Genomic DNA, 22,762 nt, shown 5'->3' with positions numbered 1-22,762 from the left:
ATAGGCAAAGGAGGGGGAATGCACCTGACTCAAGCGCAGTGGAGAATGATTTCAACGTTGTGCAAGGTTCTGCAACCCTTTGAACTTGCCACACGTGAAGTCAGTTCAGACACTGCCAGCCTGAGTCAGGTCATTCCCCTCATCAGGCTTTTGCAGAAGAAGCTGGAGACATTGAAGGAGGAGCTAAAACAGAGCGATTCCGCTAGGCATGTGGGACTTGTGGATGGAGCCCTTAATTCGCTTAACCAGGATTCACGGGTGGTCAATCTGTTGAAATCAGAGCACTACATTTTGGCCACTGTGCTCGATCCTAGATTTAAAACCTACGTTGTATCTCTCTTTCCGGCAGACACAAGTCTGCAGAGGTTCAAAGACCTGCTGGTGAGAAAATTGTCAAGTCAAGCGGAAGGTGACCCGTCAACATCTCCTCCTTCACATTCTCCCGCAACTGGGGGTGCGAGGAAAAGGCTAAGAATTCCGAGCCCACCCGCTGGCGGTGATGCAGGGCAGTCTGGAGCGAGTGCTGACATCTGGTCCGGACTGAAGGACCTGCCAACGATTACTGACATGTCGTCTACTGTCACTTCATATGATTCTCTCACCATTGAAAGAATGGTGGAGGATTATATGAGTGAAGGCATCCAAGTAAGCACGTCAGACAGTCCGTACGTATACTGGCAGGAAAAAGAGGCAATTTGGAGGCCCTTGCACAAACTGGCTTTATTCTACCTAAGTTGCCCTCCCTCCAGTGTGTACTCCGAAAGAGTGTTTAGTGCAGCCGCTCACCTTGTCAGCAATCGGCGTACGAGGTTACTTCCAGAAAATGTGGAGAAGATGATGTTCATCAAAATGAATTATAATCAATTCCTCCGTGGAGACATTCACCAGCAGCAATTGCCTCCACAAAGTACACGGGGACCTGAGATGGTGGATTCCAGTGGGGACGAATTAATAATCTGTGAGGAGGGGGATGTACACAGTGAAAGGGGTGAGGAATCGGAGGATGATGATGAGGTGGACATCTTGCCTCTGTAGAGCCAGTTTGTGCAAGGAGAGATTGATTGCTTCTTTTTTTGGTGGGGGCCCAAACCAACCAGTCATTTCAGTCACAGTCGTGTGGCAGACCCTGTCGCTGAAATGATGGGTTCGTTAAAGTGTGCATGTCCTGTTTATACAACATAAGGGTGGGTGGGAGGGCCCAAGGACAATTCCATCTTGCACCTCTTTTTTCATTCATTTTTCTTTGCATCATGTGCTGTTTGGGGACAATTTTTTTGAAGTGCCATCCTGCCTGACACTGCAGTGCCACTCCTAGATGGGCCAGGTCTTTGTGTCGGCCACTTGTGTCGCTTAGCTTAGTCGCACAGCGACCTTGGTGCGCCTCTTTATTTTCTTTGCATCATGTGCTGTTTGGGGACAATTTTTTTGAAGTGCCATCCTGCCTGACACTGCAGTGCCACTCCTAGATGGGCCAGGTGTTTGTGTCGGCCACTTGTGTCGCTTAGCTTAGTCGCACAGCGACCTTGGTGCGCCTCTTTTTTTCTTTGCATCATGTGCTGTTTGGGGACTATTTTTTTGAAGTGCCATCATGCCTGACACTGCAGTGCCACTCCTAGATGGGCCAGGTGTTTGTGTCGGCCACTTGTGTCGCTTAGCTTAGCCATCCAGCGACCTCGGTGCAAATTTTAGGACTAAAAATAATATTGTGAGGTGTGAGGTGTTCAGAATAGACTGGAAATGAGTGGAAATTATGGTTATTGAGGTTAATAATACTATGGGATCAAAATGACCCCCAAATTCTATGATTTAAGCTGTTTTTTAGGGTTTTTTGAAAAAAACACCCGAATCCAAAACACACCCGAATCCGACAAAAAATGTTCGGTGAGGTTTTGCCAAAACGCGTCCGAATCCAAAACACGGCCGCGGAACCGAATCCAAAACCAAAACACAAAACCCGAAAAATGTCCGGTGCACATCACTAGTTTTATTATCTATCAGCCCACATATATCGGACCTTTTATTGGTGCTATTTTAACAGACTGAAAGTATAGAGAATATAATTTCCCTTAGGGGTGTAGCAGCCCCACTTATAGTATAGTGTTCGTCTGTATGAATCAAAATCACATCCTGCTAGAATGTACACCTCACTATGGGGGTCATTCCGAGTTGTTCGCTCGTTGTAGATTTTCGCTATATTGTGATTAGTCGCTTAGTGCGCATGCGCAAGGTTCGCAGAGTGCATGCGCTTAGTTATTTTACACAAAAGTTAGGTATTTTAGTCACGGCATAACAAGGTTTTTTCATCGTTCTGGTGATCGTACTGTGATTGACAGGAAGTGGGTGTTTCTGGGCGGAAACTTGCCGTTTTCTGGGCGTGTGCGAAAAAACGCTGCCGTTTCTGGGAAAAACGGGGGAGTGTCTGGGCGAACGATGGGTGTGTTTGTGACGTCAAACCAGGAACGAAACTAACTGAACTGATTGCAATGGCTGAGTAAGTCTCGAGCTATGAAAAAACAAGTATGGTCCTTTAGAGAGAACAAAGAACCAAAAAAAGCAACTATAGGCCTTTTCCTGAGCACACTTGAAAAAATTGTAATGATGAGATTATTAAAAATTAACATTTATTAATATATACTTAAGAAAAAACGAGAGCTGGCATTAATAATTAAAGAGCATAAGTGTTTGCCAGTACCCATGTACCTGTTATAGGCAAAATTATAATATAGGTGAGCGAAAATAAATGAACCCTCATACATGGAGAAAATTCATACATATCCTCTCTAATCAGGAATTTATATGAATGAGGTCACTCCCTCGAGTCCGATATAATCTGACAAATGCTATTGACCTGAGATCAGATTGATGTAATGAGTCCCAAGTTGCTTAAACTGTTGGAGAGTAAAATACCTACGGTACCTAGTATTCCCTGGTGGTTCCCCATCCAGGTACTGACCAGGCCCTGGAGTGCTTGGCTTCCAAGATCAGACGAGTTTGGGCATACTCAGTGCGGTCTAACCGTAGGTGAAATTTTCTCCTAGGCGCACCGTTTTCCGATTGTATTGGGACCCAGAATCAATCACGAATTAATTGGATATTGGATTATATATGGTCAGAAATGAGTATGATAATAACACAATGGTATTATAAATTTATGATCGTGGTAGTCTTCAATCAATAGTGCTGAATGTGCAGTCTTGAGATTGATATTATCAAAGAAACAGTTGTGCTCCTAATCGGCCTAAGCAGCAGGAGGGCTTAATAGTGCCCACAATGGTGGAATAGTAAAGAGTCTATTACAATTGTGCTCCAAAAGAGCCCAAGCAACAAATGGGCTTAGTGATCTCCACAATAATCAGGACAATAGAAAATGTGTATGCAGTATAGTAATTATCAGTAGTATTAATCAGAGCATATATGATAATTGCAGATTACAGATGTCCCTTATGAGAGGGTTACTCGCACGAATTGGGATTTGACAATTCTAAATTCCTTTGTCGTATAAACAACCCTTTATGAAGTCTAAGAACACTGTACGCTGTTTGCTTAAGAAGTACCGTAATGGTACGCTAGTTGCGTAACGATCGCTCAGCCGTAGGCGAGACGCTCAAGCGTCACGTTCGCTCACGGCCCAGTGATCACAGGACACGTTATTGGCTATGACTAGAGTAATGATTCGCTATGGCGTAGCATACGCTCGAGACCACGAGGAGGTCACCAGCGGCGCAGACGCTCACAACGCTATACCTTAATGTTTAAACCTTATACCAATGAAATACACGGAATACCTTAATGTGAGTACAGGGTGTAAGTGCAACCTTGTGTAACCTGACTAACTACAAAGCTGCTTGAGCGTCACCGACGCTCAAGTGAACACTTAACACTATAGAAAATACACAGATACTGGTTTAGGTTCCAAAGCCTATTAACTGTATTATATCTAATATATTTGTAAAAGGGGATAACAGTACAAATGATACACTACAATATAACAGAGACTTCCTAACCACAGAACTAAACAATAAATACAAAAGGACAATACTACACTGACCTAAATGTAATACAATACAATACTATCTAATACAATACAATACTAGCCTAGTCTAGGGGAGATATGAGAGAACAGAACAGGGTGAGAGAGAGAGAGAGAGAGAGATGAGAGAAATTGGCTCACAGAAAGACAATGATTACGGAGAGAAACTTACGCACAAAGGGTATGATCGCCTGCGCCTCGATATCCAGCTCCCGGCTATCAGCAGATAACCGTTGATGAGAGAGTGAGAGCTGGATGTGGTCGGCCTGCCTATTTATGCCCCACACACAATGCAATCTCATGGTCCTACAATCCCATTGTCCATTGGCCGAAGGAATTCGGCCCTGCATCATAACAAAAGGTCATAGGGTGATTCATACAGGTGGGCTGTGACGATTTCCAACAGCTCAGGTGGGTGGGAAACTGGGTTTCCCGCCGCATACCTGAGTATGTGTAAATAATAGAAATGGACATAAACTTCTTATGTCCATAACTATTCGCACGAGCGATTAATACGCTCCAAACCAACACCGGAATATTACTAATTAAATACTCTTCCGATGGGTACCAAACACTGCTGTATGATTCCTGTCAGACCCTTCGTACAATACAAAGAGGGATTCCTTTAAACAGGGACCTTCTATTTTAACCAGACTTTCAGAATCTATCAAGGTGACCATGATCTACAAACTACATTAATTGTGAACATTTGTAACGAATGAGTCGCACGCTACGACTACATAAACTCTACCGTAAATACGCATACCGCGCCTGCGAGTGCACGCTATCGCGGGTATGCGCCTTCACGGGAGAGCGTACGCATGCGCAGCGCGGACCAGTGTGCGGTGCAAATATGGCAACGTGCATAGAGACATTTTTCTGACTTTGACAGTCCACCCTTTGGCAGTCAATAATAACTGCCACCTTCTAAAATATTTAAGGAGAAAAATGTAAGTCAGGGGTTAATTGATTTCCATGGTTGGGTAGGGGAGAAGAGTGGAGTAGGTGTGAAGAGGGTATGACCTAGTGAGAAAGCAGAAGCATGTGTGTATGAGTCCATGTTTGGAGGGTCATGTATCATCGTGCCGTACGTGTGGTAAATCAAGCTTCGAGGTATTGCGAAGTATACGTTTGAATTCCTTCTTATCCTGTGGTACAGGTCTGTGGATGGGCTGTCAAACTCTACCGAGCTCATTTCGGCTGTGGTTGTAACAAAATGGGGATGCACATTTTAGTTGATGATACATGAATGGGGGAGGTATGTGGTTGCTGATATCTGTGCCTGTATTCCCTATCGTCTATGTGTGTCGTTACCTGAGGGTTGTAGAGATGAAGATAAAGAACACTTACGAAAAATGCAATGATATTCTATGTCAGGGAAATGTACATCTGTTGTTGAAGTTGTGTTCGGTATCTGTTGAGAGTCGTCTTCTTTGCGCTGTATTGCTCCTTGGGCATGAGCAAATAGCTTTGTCTGAGCCATCAGATTTACAAAAATGTTGGGCTAGCGTGAGTTTAAAAATACTAGGGAAACTGGGGATCCATGGCAAAGTTCATCAAGTGTCCATATTTAAAGTTGTCAAATCTTCTTCTTTGGTGCTTGTCTGTTGTCTGTATAGCGTCTCGTCAACTTCCTCGTCCAAGGGGGTCTTTGTATCTTGGAGAAAAGCAGAAAAACAGGTGAAAGAAACGGACCGTATAATCGCATTTTCATCACATTCTGGTTTCTATCATTGGGTCATAAATCAAATCCAGGTTAATTACGGTTTCCTCACTCCTCAAGCTCATCACTTTTGTACTTTGTTTGCACCTCATTAAAGCCTGCCCGCATCTAAATATCAATCCAATCGATATAACAACACCCAAGATACATAGGAGAAACTTTCCAACATCCATTATGACTCCTTGAGCCCAGTCTCCTAAACCGGAGAACCAATTTCGCGGGTTCAACCATGACACCCAACCAGTCAGCTCATTACCTACAGCAGCAAGGGTGAGATTGTGTTTTCGACGAAATTCCCACTTCAATTGGAGAATATCGTCCATCTTTTGGTCTATGACCTCTACCGGGTCCTCGGTGCTATTTGTGATATACGTGCAACACTTTATGCCGTACTGTGTTGCCAATGTAACACAATATCCGCCTGTTACTGCTGTAAGATAATTAAGAACCATCCTATGCTGAACTAGTTCTGTTTTGTAAGCTTGAAGTTCTCTTCCAGTGTATCTAAACGTGTCATCATACATTTCAGTGATATTATCTAACAAATTGGCGAGTGCGGAAATGTATCTATAATTCATCACACCTCGAGCGGTACGAGTGAAATCTAACGCTACCAGAACCTGAATCCCGGTGGATTCATGGATAAGATCAGAGGCCGGATGCTCTAACCTTTCTGACAGTTGTCTTTTAACTCGGTGCTCGTAATGAGTGTGAGTATAAGGAGCTTGGGCACCACGGTGTATGTCCTTCATTTTGTCATGTGTAACAGTCATCACTTCAGGCAATACTTTTCCAATATAACACAATCCTTCAGAGTTTGGGGCAAGCCACTTGTACGCCTTTCTCCCGCATATGAAATATGCATCATCGGGGAGAACATAAGGGACGGAGAAGGACATGACCATGTTACAAACCTTCCAGGTGAAATCTCCTGACCCTAATTCTTCCATCTGCTTAATGCACGTATCAGTTTGTACGATATGTGCACAGTATCCTGGTGATACCTCTCCAACTCTAGTAATCCTATTTCCTAAGGTATATCGATACCGAAAAGATTTTCCTCTACTGGCTATATGGCGTACGAGCTCTGTATCTGTAGGCATTCTATCTGCTCTGTGTGAAAAGGTCATGGTAAGGTTGCTCCACGACACTTCCCAATTTCCCGGTTTTCTGGGATTGGAGATGTTGAAACATAAGAGGGACCTATCCACATGGTATTGGTGGAGCTTCAAACTAGGAGGGCTGGAGATGTTAAACCTCCGATCCACCGGTCTCCCACCACTTAGCTCAAGTACCTCCCCTAACGTTAAAGGAAATGGTACTAGCCCTGATTTGCTGTGACCCTGAGGTACTTGAGAGCATACCCAACAATCTGTTTGGTTTAACACGTTACCCACTAAGGAGTGATAGTCACTCAATGGATGCCGGTCCATATGGATATTAAAACTAGATTGGCATTTCTTTATGCATCCATCTTCAACCAGATTATCACAGAGCCTACAGATACAATTTTCTTCAGCTAACAATCCATCACAATTTCTTCTATCGGATCGTTTTCTGATACTCGCCTTTGCTTGTTGGTTTGGTTGATCTTGGAAAACTACGCCTCCATCATCATAATCGGAACCCATTCCAGAACCTCTTTCGACCTCTATGGTACTCTCGCCGGAACAGACTGCTCTGGTCAACATCATGGTTAACATCAAAATCCGGATCACAGTCTCTTGGGGCAAGTCCATCTTTGAGGAGGAAATAGAGAAGAATGAGAAGGGGGAAAAAGAAATTTTAAGGGAGAGGGGCTGGGAAGTGGAGAAAAACAAAAAAAGGGAGAAGGGAGTCGACAACTGCTTTCGGTCTTCAAGGCTCAAGTGCCGCCTCAGTCCTCCTGGAACAGACACTCCAGTGATACAACCTCTACCGTCTGTTCCTTATCACGGGACTTCTCTGGATCAGCAACCTTTTTGCAGTGGGATGAATGGACCCAAGTCTCTCTCTCAGCAACCTTCAATGCTGTGGTGCTAGTCAATAAGACCTGGTATGGTCCTTCCCATCTATCAATAAGACAACCTGAGCGTAGAAAATTTCGTATCATTACATAATCCCCAGGTTCAATGTCATGACAATTACTACCTGGTAAATCAGGAATCACCAACTTCAGATTATCATTTTGACTCCTCAACTGCTTACTCATGTTAATCAAGTACTTTACATTTACTTCATTGTTACATTTCAAATCATCCTGAGGGTTAATCATGACATGCGGTTGTCGACCAAACAAGATTTCAAAAGGAGACAGATTAAGAGGGGACCTGGGAGTGGTTCTGATGCTATACAAAACAATGGGTAAAGCTTCTGGCCACGTCAATCCTGTCTCTGTCATTACTTTACTCAATTTATTTTTAATAGTGCTGTTCACTCTTTCGACCTTCGCGCTCGCCTGTGGACGGTACGGAGTGTGCAGCTTACTATCAATTCCCATCAACTTACACATTCCTTGAAAGACATCACCTGTAAAATGGGTACCCCTATCACTTTCAATGATTCTAGGGATACCATATCTACATACAAATTCCTGCACAATTTTCTTAGCTGTAAACATAGCGGTATTTGTAGCTGCTGGAAAAGCTTCGACCCAATTCGAGAAAACATCTATACAAACAAGTACATATTTCAAATTTCGACATGGGGGTAATTGAATGAAGTCAATTTGTATTACCTGGAAAGGGCCGCCGGCAGGTGGGATATGGGATGGTTCTGTAGGTATTGCTTTTCCAATATTCTTTCTCAGACAGGTAAGGCATGACATTGCTCTTTTACTCGCATGAGAGGAGAATCCTGGGGCGCACCAGTATGCTCTTACCAATTTGCACATCCCCTCCTTGCCTAGATGAGTCAGCCCGTGAGCTGCTTCAGCCAGACATGGAAGGTATGCCCTGGGGGCCACCGGTTTACCATGTCCATCCGTACAGAGCCCTGAGGACTCCTGGCCATATCCCTTTGCCTTCCAGACTGCTCTTTCCTGTGTGGAACACAAATTCTGCATCTCACACAACTTTTGTGTGTTGATGGTATTAAATACCATCAGTTGTGTGGTGTCTGTCTGTATGGGGGTAGCAGCTGCAAGCTTTGCGGCTTCGTCTGCTCGGCTGTTACCAAGTGACACTGGGTCTTGACTATATGTATGTGCTTTACATTTGATAACAGCCACTCTGTCGGGTTCCTGTATCGCTGTTAGAAGCCTTTTTATGTGAGCTGCATGCGCTATCGGTGTACCAGCCGCCGTCATGAAATTTCTGAGCCGCCATAGGGCTCCGAAATCATGGACTACCCCGAACGCGTATCTGGAATCGGTGTAGATATTGGCTGACTTACCCTTAGCCAATTCACATGCTCTGGTTAGGGCGACCAGTTCAGCAACCTGGGCTGAGTGAGGTGGGCCTAGCGGTTCCGCTTCTATGGTGCCTTGGTCATCTACGACTGCGTATCCAGTACACAAGTCTCCCGAGTCTGACTGTCTGTGACAACTACCGTCCGTGTAGAACGTGAGTTCTGCATCTTCCAGTGGATTGTCACTGATGTCAGGCCTTGCGGTAAAATTTTGGGTCAAATATTCCATACAATCATGTGTATCTTCCTTTGCATTAAATCCTCCTTCCCCATCACTCTCACCTTCCACCCTTTGTGTCTGACCAGGCACACCTGGGAGAAATGTTGCAGGGTTTAATGCACTGCATCTCCTTATGGTGATGTTTACTGGGGCCATTAATGCCAATTCCCATCTTGTAAACCTTGCTGATGAGACGTGTCTGGTTTGGGCAGAATTCAATAAGGCAGATACCGCATGCGGTGTATGGATTGTGAGGTTGTGGCCTAGCACGACATCTTCGCTTTTTGTCACTAGCAATGCTATCGCCGCAACGCTACGCAAGCATGTGGGGAGGGATCGCGCTACCGTATCTAGCTGAGCGCTGTAATATGCAACTGGCCTGCTGGCATCACCGTGTTTTTGTGTTAGTACACCTGCTGCGCACCCAGCACTTTCTGTTCCGTATAGTTCAAAGGGTTTCCCATAGTCTGGCATACCTAGTGCTGGTGCCTGCGTTAGACACTGTTTGAGTCTCTCAAATGCTGTTTCGGATTCGTCTGTATGCGAAATCCGATCAGGTTTGTTTGAGGAGACCATTTCCTGCAAAGGTAGCGCCAATATGGAAAACCCTGGGATCCAATTACGGCAATACCCACACATTCCTAGAAACGTCCTGATCTGTTGTTGGGTTTGTGGCAGTGTCATGTCTCTAATGGCTTGGATTCTATCAGCGGTCAGGTGTCTCAGTCCTTGTGTTAGACAGTGTCCCAAATATTTTACCTTAGCTTGGCATAATTGCAACTTGTCTTTGGAAACCTTGTGACCTGTGTCTGAAAGATGAAACAGGAGCTGTTTCGTATCCTTCAGGGAAGCTTCCAATGAATCAGAACACAGTAGTAGATCATCCACGTACTGTATCAACACTGATCCATTCTCCGGTTGGAAAGACTGTAAACAATCATGCAAAGCCTGAGAAAATATACTTGGACTATCTATGAAACCTTGGGGTAACCGAGTCCACGTGTATTGGACTCCTCTGTATGTGAATGCAAACAAATATTGGCTGTCAGGGTGCAGAGGTACCGAAAAGAATGCGGAGCAGAGGTCAATAACAGTGAAAAATTTGGCAGTGGGAGGAATTTGCATTAGGATGACAGCTGGATTAGGCACTACGGGGAACTGACTCTCAACTATTTTGTTAATCCCCCTTAGATCCTGCACTAGCCTGTAACCCCTCCCCCCACTCTTTTTAACAGGGAAGATGGGACTATTTGCTGTGCTGGACGTTCTTACTAGAATGCCCTGTTGTAGCAAGCGCTCTATTACTGGGAAAACTCCTAACTCCACCTCTGGCTTCAGAGGATACTGTGGGATTTTTGGAGCTATCCTACCATCTTTTACTTGTACAACTACTGGAGCTACGTTTGCCATTAATCCAGTGTCCTGTCCATCTTTTGTCCAAAGTGACTCTGGTATCTGAGATGTCATCTCTTCTACTTGGGATGGATTCCTATTTGTCATAATGGAATGTGACATTAATTTTGATGGGGAGTCTAACATGTCTCGTACTTCCTGAGCGTGATTCTCAGGGATGTCCAAGAATACACCTTCAGGAGTACAATAAATGACGCAACCCATTTTACATAGTAAGTCTCTTCCCAGGAGATTAGTTGGTGCCGATGCAGCCAGCAAAAAGGAATGCTTGGTATGCAAAGGCCCTATTGTAATCTCGGCTGGTTTGCTAACAGGGTAGTGCTGGACTACTCCTGTTACTCCCATGGCTGGAATTGTCCTACCAGTGGTTCTCATGCCCACTGTCGAATTTATCACTGACTTGGCCGCCCCTGTGTCTACAAGAAAGTTTAAAGTTTTACCAGCTACATTGATTGCAATTTCTGGTTCGCTTCCAAGACTAGCAATCAACTTAACTGGGTGCAGATTACAGGTATGGCCACACCCCTATTGGGTATGCTGACCTCCCTGAATCCCGTTGGCAGCAACTACTTGTGAGGGGGTTAGCTGGGAACTACCAGAGGCATGCCAATCTCTGTTCGGGGGATATCTTTTTGTTTCCCCTGTATGTGGCTCAAAACTCCGCCTCTGTGGACCCTGCTCCCAATGTCGTGTGTTGTGTTGTTGTCTAGGGGGTTGAAAAGATCTTTGTACATTCTTTGTTCTACATTCTCGTGCAAAGTGTCCCGGTCTGTTACAAGAAAAACATGTTATTACACTTGCCTTACCCACAGGATTCGGTGGTACATACGCAGGCTGCCTTGTGGTCAGCGCCTGTATACTTACGGACATCAATTTATCACTTTGCGATTCCCTGTGCCTAGTGATGTTTCTGTCGTGATCAATAGCAGCCTCTCTCAATGTGGACACTGACAGACCTCGCCAACATGGCTGCGTGGTCTGTACCCTAGCTTTTAATGTTTCTTTCAAACCATCCATCAGTACAGATACTGCTACTTCTCGATGGTTTGGGTTGGTCTTAATGTCTTCTATACCAGTGTACTTTGCCATTTCTAATAGTGCCCGGTGAAAATATTCTGTTGCCGTTTCGGACTCCTTTTGCTTAATGGAAAATATTTTATTCCATTTAACAACGGCTGGGAAATACTCCTTTAGCTGTAAATTTATCCTTTTTACATTATCCTTGTTGTACACGTCTGTAAGCGGTACATCTTTATCCAATGCACAGTCAGCTAAAAATTGAGTTGCGTCAACATTGGAAGGTAAACAAGCTCTTAGCAGTATCTGCCAATCCTTGTTGTTGGGTTCTACAGTGTTACCTAGGTCCCTGATGTATTTTTGGCTAGCAACTAAATCCTTCCTGGGGTCAGGAAATTCGGACACTATTGTTCTTAATTCCATTCTGGAAAATGGAGTGTACATGGCAATGTTCCTTATGGGAGTGGCTCCAGACACATCTGTTTTTCCATTGGGAACTGCTATTACCCTTACAGGAGCAATTCTAACAGCCTCTTCCTGTGTAGATTCTACTGCTTGTTGTGGTACAATTGTTTCAGTGTAGTGCATGGTGCCGTACTTACCCGTTGACACGACCTCACCTATCCCTCCGCTAGGGGCTTTCACTAATCTCGTGGGTGTCGCTGTGCCTACTGTGGTCTCTGCTATGGTGGCTGCAAGAGAGAGAGCTGAAATTGTTGCTGAATCGTCTTCTTGATCACACTCCTGAGGAAGGTTCAAAACAGGGTACATCTTGCACGGGTTAATACTTGCATGAGTTATTTGGTTAACATCATTAACATTTACAGGGTTACTAAGAGTTTGTGTTTTACAACCCAGTGCGTTTCTCTCCGTAATCAACTTCTCTCCTGCAATGTATGGTGGAGGAGGAGCTGTGGCTATCAGCTTCCTGACTGCCCCAGATCCTGCCGCCAGAGCCAAACCTCTCTGTATCTCACCTTCCTGGTGCCATAACTGTAAATAATCATGATGCTGAATTCGTCTCTTTGCTGATTTTACGAGACATATCCTCCTCCTTAAATTTTGTAACACTTCTGGACTAAAGCTACCTATTCTTGGGAATTTGTCCCTGTCTTGTACAGTCATTCTCTCCCATTCATCACATAAAGATTCGGTGTGACTTCCATATTTTTCACACATTACATATCGTGCCGACCCAACTGGTCGGTTCACAGAATCAACCTGAACCGAGGTTGATCGCCCCCTACCTGAACAAATGGCCCCCATAATCTGCAGGTGTTGCTTATTCCTCCTTGGATCTTTATCTCAAGGTTTTCAGCGAACCCTTACAAACAAACCAAGATGTCCTGGGCAGGCCGGCGGTGGTGGTTTACCAAGTACCCCACTTACTTCTCGCCCACGTTGGCCAGTACTGCAATTCACTGTAACCAGAGCTGCTGTACCCAACCCAGGGCCCCTGTGAACCTTTTGTTTACTGGAACATATGAGGGTTACCCGCAGGACACTTACTCTTTCCAGTAAAGGTGGGGTTGTTAGATAGTTCCTGAGTGACCAGCGAACTTCCCTTCCAAAAATAAAAAATTACACAAATCACGTCAGAATGTACAAATAGCGTTTGTGACCACTTTACTCTAATGGTATTAGGTCAGATTACTAACTACTGCACACAATTACGTGCGGTCCAATCGTTCAGTACATAAGCACTACTTGTTATGTACTGAAAGATCAATGGAATCGATGTTTCCGGCCGCGATTCCTTCAGCAAGAGCTTATGGCCTATATGGGTTCTGCACCAACACCCCAGGCGTTGTGCCACTAGACTTTTATAGCGGACCTTTTACCTTACGACCTCCTGGTCTTGTTACCTTATGACCTCCTGGTCTTGTTACCTTATGACCTCCTGGTCTTGTTACCTTATGGTCCGCTATACTCTAATGCTCAAATATTATTTAACCAGGGATGCCTCCCTAGCCACCGTATATGTCACTTACACGTATGTCCCTTGACGAGTACCCGGCTTTCCTTTTGGTTCCACCTTAAAGTTGTATAAACTTATGTATACAAAACCACACTCACTCAACACATGTACACTTTGTTTCTATATCTATTTCTGCGCAGAAATTGTCTTCAGTCCAACAGTGTTACCAATTAGGAGTAGGATCTGTTAAACTAAATTTCAGATTTTTTTTTTTTCAAAAATAGATTTGCGTTATTTACCGCGTCGCGTTATCTACCGCTGTGCGTTACTTATCGCCTTTGCGCTAATTATCGCTTTTCGTGACTTGAGCTACGTGGGCGTAACCGGACGCTACGTTGCGTCTGCCTTTTGGATTGCGTACGCTAGTCTTTGTTAGCGACACGTGTACGCAATGCAAAGATCCACCGTAACACAATATATACTTTTATCAATGTAAATGATCCCTGATCATCTACCGCAATCCACACTGACTGCCTTATCTCCCAGGCAGATCGTGTGTTGTTCTATACTTTAACTATTACCTTTACTATGAAATAACAGCAAATCTCTTTTTAGCACTTTCTATCAACTATAAAAATTGGCAAACAGGAATAGTGATATACGAAATTGAAAAAGAAATGCAGATAAATGTATGCGTGCGTGTATACGCAAGACAGAAGAGAAATAAAACAGTTTTTTAAAAGACACAAGCGTTTTGTTCTTACTTCCGGTTCCCGGATTCCTTCAGCACTCTTTATCTAAGCGAAGCAGACGCTTATCCCGTCAGCACTGGGAGACAACCTCCCACCCTTTGCTGGGGGATAATGTCTGCTGATCTACCTAGTGCAGATATGAGAAGGATAGGACGAGTCCCCAATTGACAATTCTAAATTCCTTTGTCGTATAAACAACCCTTTATGAAGTCTAAGAACACTGTACGCTGTTTGCTTAAGAAGTACCGTAATGGTACGCTAGTTGCGTAACGATCGCTCAGCCGTAGGCGAGACGCTCAAGCGTCACGTTCGCTCACGGCCCAGTGATCACAGGACACGTTATTGGCTATGACTAGAGTAATGATTCGCTATGGCGTAGCATACGCTCGAGACCACGAGGAGGTCACCAGCGGCGCAGACGCTCACAACGCTATACCTTAATGTTTAAACCTTATACCAATGAAATACACGGAATACCTTAATGTGAGTACAGGGTGTAAGTGCAACCTTGTGTAACCTGACTAACTACAAAGCTGCTTGAGCGTCACCGACGCTCAAGTGAACACTTAACACTATAGAAAATACACAGATACTGGTTTAGGTTCCAAAGCCTATTAACTGTATTATATCTAATATATTTGTAAAAGGGGATAACAGTACAAATGATACACTACAATATAACAGAGACTTCCTAACCACAGAACTAAACAATAAATACAAAAGGACAATACTACACTGACCTAAATGTAATACAATACAATACTATCTAATACAATACAATACTAGCCTAGTCTAGGGGAGATATGAGAGAACAGAACAGGGTGAGAGAGAGAGAGAGAGAGAGAGATGAGAGAAATTGGCTCACAGAAAGACAATGATTACGGAGAGAAACTTACGCACAAAGGGTATGATCGCCTGTGCCTCGATATCCAGCTCCCGGCTATCAGCAGATAACCGTTGATGAGAGAGTGAGAGCTGGATGTGGTCGGCCTGCCTATTTATGCCCCACACACAATGCAATCTCATGGTCCTACAATCCCATTGTCCATTGGCCGAAGGAATTCGGCCCTGCATCATAACAAAAGGTCATAGGGTGATTCATACAGGTGGGCTGTGACGATTTCCAACAGCTCAGGTGGGTGGGAAACTGGGTTTCCCGCCGCATACCTGAGTATGTGTAAATAATAGAAATGGACATAAACTTCTTATGTCCATAACTATTCGCACGAGCGATTAATACGCTCCAAACCAACACCGGAATATTACTAATTAAATACTCTTCCGATGGGTACCAAACACTGCTGTATGATTCCTGTCAGACCCTTCGTACAATACAAAGAGGGATTCCTTTAAACAGGGACCTTCTATTTTAACCAGACTTTCAGAATCTATCAAGGTGACCATGATCTACAAACTACATTAATTGTGAACATTTGTAACGAATGAGTCGCACGCTACGACTACATAAACTCTACCGTAAATACGCATACCGCGCCTGCGAGTGCACGCTATCGCGGGTATGCGCCTTCACGGGAGAGCGTACGCATGCGCAGCGCGGACCAGTGTGCGGTGCAAATATGGCAACGTGCATAGAGACATTTTTCTGACTTTGACAGATTTAACAAGTTTGGAGAACTATCAAAAACAAAAAATTATACCCAGAGGCCTTAGGCCTAAATTATTCCCTTCATTTGAATTATTCACCGCCAATCTACGACAGGAATGGGAAACTACTTTGCTTAAATGCTCCCACGAGCTTATTGGCATTCTTATCAAGCATAATAATCTTGTTCTGGACGAGTGCACTAAAGAAATCGACAAAATTGCCGAGAATCTGGAACAATGGGAACAAAACCCTACATTTCAAAATAGATTTGAGAAAATCAAGAAGGACCTGCAAACATATGAACAGACTATTATTGACAGGAAGAAAACAAGTTTACCAGGGACAAGAGGGACTTTTCCAATAACAAGATATTTCAGTGGAATAGACCGATTAGAAAAGAACGCCCAGTGGGACACTCCCACACCCCATCTTCCTCGGAAGTAGATCTATCTAGCGCGGATGAAACTGACAGCCATACTACGGACCGTCGAAGTATCTCAACATCACGAATAAATAACAACTCAGTGACTGGTTTTTTAGAGCAAACCAGGGGAGCACGTGGCTACCAAGCAAAAGAAAAACGAGACGTAGTAAGAAGAAGAGGAAGAGAAAAATGGGGTTCACCATCTCCAAACCGGTATCCCAATCGCAGGTACCAGAACTAAATCAGACCCACAATAAACTCAAAATAATCAACCTTTCCAGTCATATTCTTACTGTACAACAAAGATCAGTCTTGGAAAAAGGTCTAACTTTCTCACCAACTAAAAGATTCAACAGATTCCAGTGGCAAACCAATTTACAACTCTTTGCACGAGAATTACTATTAGCAAAGTTTTTTACAGAGAGAACAGGAACACCTGAATCCTCCTCTGACTTGGAAAATCTGTCGTCACAAGAAATGATAGCTCTGGCGACATTGGAAGAACTTGCTGATCCTAATGAGCCAATCCCCTCTACACAACAAACAAGACCTTTGCTGAAGAAAAAAATCATCTTTTTCCCCCAAGGATACCCTATGTCCAGAGGTCAAAGTTTTTACGAATTTGGTCACTCGGGATCTGGACAGATTATATCTGAATAAGAAGTATCATCACACTGCGAGTAACCTGACACCGAACGAACGAAAGGCGCTCCAGGAGATGAAAACTTGGACTGACGTAGTCCTGAAACCATCAGATAAAGGAGGTAATGTCGTGATCTGGCCAACAGAACTATATCTCAAACAAGCCAAGAAACAACTAGATGACCAATCATGTTACCTGAAGAGTATCTTTGACCCTACAGAAAGATATACCAAACTGTATATGAATATTATCAACAGGGCATATCACGATGGCACTATAACCAAGTCTGAGCAGGATTACCTAACCGTAGATAATCCTCGAGTACCAGCATTTTACCTTTTACCAAAGGTTCACAAGGATCTCCAGGACCCCCCCGGTCGGCCCATAGTCTCAGGAAACGGTGGCCTACTAGAAAAAGCCTGTACATTTTTGGACACACATCTCAGGGACTACGTTTTGGAACTTCCATCATATACCCGGGATACGACCGATGTCCTTAGGAAGATCAATGACATACATTTGGAAGAAACACATCTCCTCGTGAGCCTTGATGTTGAGGCGTTGTATACAAGCATAAAACATGACCTTGGCAACCAGGCGGTGGAATATTTTTTGAAAATGCGGGGTATGGATGACTTTCACCAATTTTTGTTACAACTCCTTCATTTTGTTCTGAATAAGAACTATTTCACCTTCAACAACCTCTTCTACACCCAGGTAAGAGGAACAGCGATGGGGGCAGCTTGTGCCCCCACCTACGCCAACCTCTTCCTGGGTTGGTGGGAGAGGGAGTTTGTATTCTCTGACCGTTGTGAATCATACACCAAACACATCATATTGTGGACACGTTATATTGACGACATACTAATCATATGGGATGGCACACAAACCGAACTTTTGGAATTTATACAGCAACTCAACAATAATACTCTTAATCTTTCATTCACTTGTGACTACAACAAAGACAGCATTTCCTTCTTGGACCTTCGAATCTATAGGGACACCAACAACATGATCTCCACGGAAATATACAGGAAAAACACAGCCACAAACACTCTTCTATATCAAACCAGTTCACATTTTCCCCCTACAATAACCAACATTCCTAAAGGAGAATTCCTACGCCTTAGGAGAAATTGCTCAAATGACGAAGTCTTCAAAATAAGAAGCAAAGAACTGACACTCAGATTAAAGGACAGAGGATACAGCATGCGATCCATAAAAAAAGCAAAAAACAACATAACTCAAACCACAAGAGAAAATTTAATCTTTAATACAACAACAACAAAAAAACGTAAAGAAGAATCCCAAACCATAAGATTTGTGGGGGATTTCTGCAAAGAATGGAGGGAGATCAAGTCCATCCTGCAAAGACACTGGCACATTGTACTCTCTTATGAAGACCTGGCCAAAAAACTCAATACCAAAATTGAACTGAGCTGGCGACGATCACTCAATTTAAAGGACCTTTTAGTCAGTAGCCACTTCTTACAACAACCACCACGTGGGCCACTAATAAAAGGAAGCTACTCTTGTGGTAACTGCAAGATCTGCCAACATATGGTTAACATACAAGAACTGGTGGACAAATATGGTGATCAGATAAAAATCCGTGATGTTTTTCAACTGCAAAAGCAAGAATGTTGTTTATTGCATTTCCTGCCCATGTGGTCTGCGATATGTAGGAATGACTACTCGCATGCTAAAAATCAGAACTCTTGAACATATGAGCAATATTAGGAATGCTGCCAAACACCAACAAAGAATGCAACAACTGACAACTATCGCAAAACATTTCTTAACTCATCATTCAAGCTCAATTCAAGATCTCAAAGTACACGGTCTTGAACAAATCAAACCAGGAATCCGAGGTGGAGACGTTACACGAATGCTCCTCAGGAAGGAGAGTGAATGGACCTTCAAACTAGACACCTTGGCTCCAAAGGGCTTAAATGAACTTTTAAATTATAGTGTCTTTCTGTAAAGGTTCCTTTCCTACTGAGCATGATCCATCCTGCTCAACACAACTTTACACTTGCTCACCTTCAGACCTCTATTCCCCCTTATAAATAAACTCACACTTTGTCCTTGTTACCCAGCACATTCAAGTCCATATTCTTTTTTCACAATTCACTTGCACTCAGTCCTCTTCTCAATACCTTACCCCTTATTTTCCCTTTTCACCATTACTCTTACGTTGCCATGCTAATTCATTCACATCTTTCACTTATTTCACATCCCCACAGACATACGCAATGGCATGTTTCCACTCACAACCTAATCACTGCCCTCATACCCACCAGCCCATAGGCCCGTCTCCTTTCTCCATTCCCCCCCCCTTTTTCTTTTTCCTCTCCAAACCCCCCCCCTCTTTTTCCCTCCCCCCCATAAAAAACACCCCCCTCCCCCAACCTATAACCCCCCCTCCCCCCCCTTTTTTTCCAAACCCCCTCCTCCCCCGCTCACCCCCCTCCCCCCTTGTTATCAACCACTCTGCTCACCCAAAAAATGTATAATTAGCATCAAGATCATATCAATTTATATTAGTTTATCCCACACCCCACACCTATCTCAACAGTCCAACTCCTCTTTCCCCCATCTTACCATCCACCTCCCTCCCATTCCTTCCCTCCCTCATATATATCACATCCATGACTCTTCCTCATTTAATATAAAGCTGCTTTTTGCCTTAAACAATTGACATGGTTCCAACAGGATTTTCAAGCCAGATTTCAGTTATTCATAACCTCTAGTGTTCCAATCACCTCCGCATTTTTTACTACATGATTCTTACTTTTATTTTTATTTTTGTATATATTTTTCTCATTTTATATTTTACATTTACTCGATTTTTATTTCTATTTTCAGTTTTATCATTATCTTTTCCCTTTAATTTAATTTTCATTAATAATCTTCATATGTAATTTTCATACTTATTTTTCACTCAGTTCATTCCTTTGCATTCATTATTATTATTTTTATTTTATTTTTATTTTTATTTCCTTTTTATTCATTTCGTATCATTATATTTGTTTACATAACTTCATTACAACATCCCAAATGATTTCCACTACCTGCTGTTTGATTTCTTCTGTCTGTTCTCCAAACCCTTATTAATATCTCATTAAGCGTATTCTTAATGACACCTTTGTGTACAGTCTTAATCTGCCGCAATATAATTCCCTATTTCAGATTATCTAATTCAGATAATTACCAACAGGTGTATTTCACACCTAACAAGCTGCGCTCATAAATACAGGCAGCGGGGGACTCCGAGAGCAGGCGATCATGTGATCAAGCTCTCGGAGCGAAGCGCGCGTCACTTCCGGTCCCGGCGCCCGAACTTCCGGTCGCACGGACCGCGGCCGCCGGCGCCTCACTCATCGATTCCTGTCCCGTCTACCGGCTAGAGGGTCTCCACAAGAGGTTGGGTAAGACAGTCATCGGCTCCTGGCCGAAAACGGACTCTCCTTGCCCGACCTGCGGCTCCCCCCTTATTTTCCCATAGTGTTCACCATACATTTTCCCATTCATTAGGGGAAACCTGAGGAATTTATTTTGTGATATATAAATTCTTTTCATATCCCCATGAGTATTATACTCAACTTTCCTTTTGGTGCATAACTACTGGGTAAGGGTGGAGAGGGAGTAACCTTCTCATAAGGGACATCTGTAATCTGCAATTATCATATATGCTCTAATTAATACTACTGATAATTACTATACTGCATACACATTTTCTATTGTCCTGATTATTGTGGAGATCACTAAGCCCATTTGTTGCTTGGGCTCTTTTGGAGCACAATTGTAATAGACTCTTTATTTTTTCACCATTGTGGGCACTATTAAGCCCTCCTGCTGCTTAGGCTGATTAGGAGCACAATTGTTTCTTTGATAATATTAATCTCAAGACTGCACAGTCAGCACTATTGTTTGAAGTCTACCACCGATCAGAAATTTATAAGTCTACTGTGTTATTATCATACTCATTTCTGACCATATATAATCTAATATCCAATTAATTTGCGATTGATTCTGGGTCCCAATACAATCGGAAAACGGTGCGCCTAGGAGACAATTTCACCTACGGTCAGACCGCACTGAGTATGCCCAAACTCGTCTGATCTTGGAAGCCAAGCACTGCAGGGCCTGGTCAGTACCTGGATGGGGAACCACCAGGGAATACTAGGTACCGTAGGTATTTTACTCTCCAACAGTTTAAGCAACTTGGGACTCATTACATCAATCTGATCTCAGGTCAATAGCATTTGTCAGATCATATCGGACTCGAGGTAGTGACCTCATTCATATAAATTCCTGATTAGAGAGGATATGTATGAATTTTCTCCATGTATGAGGGTTTATTTATTTTCGCTCACCTATATTATAATTTTGCCTATAACAGGTACAATGGTACTGGCAAACACTTATGCTCTTTAATCATTAATGTCAGCTCTCGTTTTTTCTTAAGTATATATTAATAAATGTTAATTTTTAATAATCTCATCATTACAATTTTTTCAAGTGTGCTCAGGAAAAGGCCTATAGTTGCTTTTTTTGGTTCTTTGTTCTCTCTAAAGGACCATACTTGTTTTTTCATAGTTGTTATAACTATCCTCCTGAAGCACCACCAACTATTTGCTGAATTTATTATTTGAGTAGGCCTTTATGTTGGTTTAATACATAATACTCCAAATTACTTAACTGAAATTGTGATATCCTGTGCAGATTTATTCTCGAGATTTAGTCTCGAGCTACTCAGAAACTGCTAAGAAATTTCTATTCGCAATTCTGCTGATCTTTCGTTCGCACTTCTGCTATGCTAAGATACACTCTCAGAGGGCGGCGGCTTAGCGTGTGCAATGCTGCTAAAAGCAGCTAGCGAGCGAACAACTCGGAATGAGGGCCTATATCAGAACAGATTGGTCTTACTGTCTGATGTTAAATTCTGTCTAATGTTAAATTATCCAGGGAGCATGTACATTCCAGTACTGGTGTGGGACTTGATTTTATTATCTATCAGACCTAGTGATGTGCACCGGAAATTTTCGGGTTTTGTGTTATGGTTTTGGGTTCGGTTCCGCGGCCGTGTTTTGGGTTCGGACGCGTTTTGGCAAAACCTCACCGGAAATTTTTTGTCGGATTCGGGTGTGTTTTGGATTCGGGTGTTTTTTTTAAAAAACACTAAAAAACAGCTTAAATCATAGAATTTGGGGGTCATTTTGATCCCATAGTATTATTAACCTCAATTACCATAATTTCAACTCATTTCCAGTCTATTCTGAACACCTCACACCTCACAATATTATTTTTAGTCCTAAAATTTGCACCGAGGTCGCTGGATGGCTAAGCTATGCGACACAAGTGGCCGACACAAACACCTGGCCCATCTAGGAGTGGCACTGCAGTGTCAGGCATGATGGCACTTCAAAAAAATAGTCCCCAAACAGCACATGATGCAAAGAAAAAAAGAGGCGCAATGAGGTAGCTGTGTGACTAAGCTAAGCGACCCTAGTGGCCGACACAAACACCTGGCCCATCTAAGAGTGGCACTGCAGTGTCAGACAGGATGGCACTTGAAAAAAATACTCCCCAAACAGCACATGATGCAAAGAAAAAAGAGGCGCAA

The 22,762-nt window shown here is 43.2% G+C and overlaps 1 protein-coding gene and 2 pseudogenes across 1 annotated transcript in view; 2 read left to right on the top strand and 1 right to left on the bottom strand.

Moving 5' to 3' along the window:
* Positions 1 to 22,762, top strand: part of WDR49 (WD repeat domain 49) — a 459,475-nt gene that overhangs the window by 122,165 nt on the left and 314,548 nt on the right. The window lies entirely within an intron of this gene.
* LOC134912513 (5S ribosomal RNA) lies at positions 2,905 to 3,023 on the bottom strand (annotated as a pseudogene).
* Positions 21,216 to 21,334, top strand: LOC134913790 (5S ribosomal RNA; annotated as a pseudogene).

Source organism: Pseudophryne corroboree, chromosome 4 (genome assembly GCF_028390025.1).
Source record: "Pseudophryne corroboree isolate aPseCor3 chromosome 4, aPseCor3.hap2, whole genome shotgun sequence".
Lineage (NCBI taxonomy): Eukaryota > Metazoa > Chordata > Amphibia > Anura > Myobatrachidae > Pseudophryne > Pseudophryne corroboree.
The sequence above is the reverse complement of the archived record's forward strand: the minus strand, read 5'-3'. Positions and strand labels throughout refer to the sequence as shown.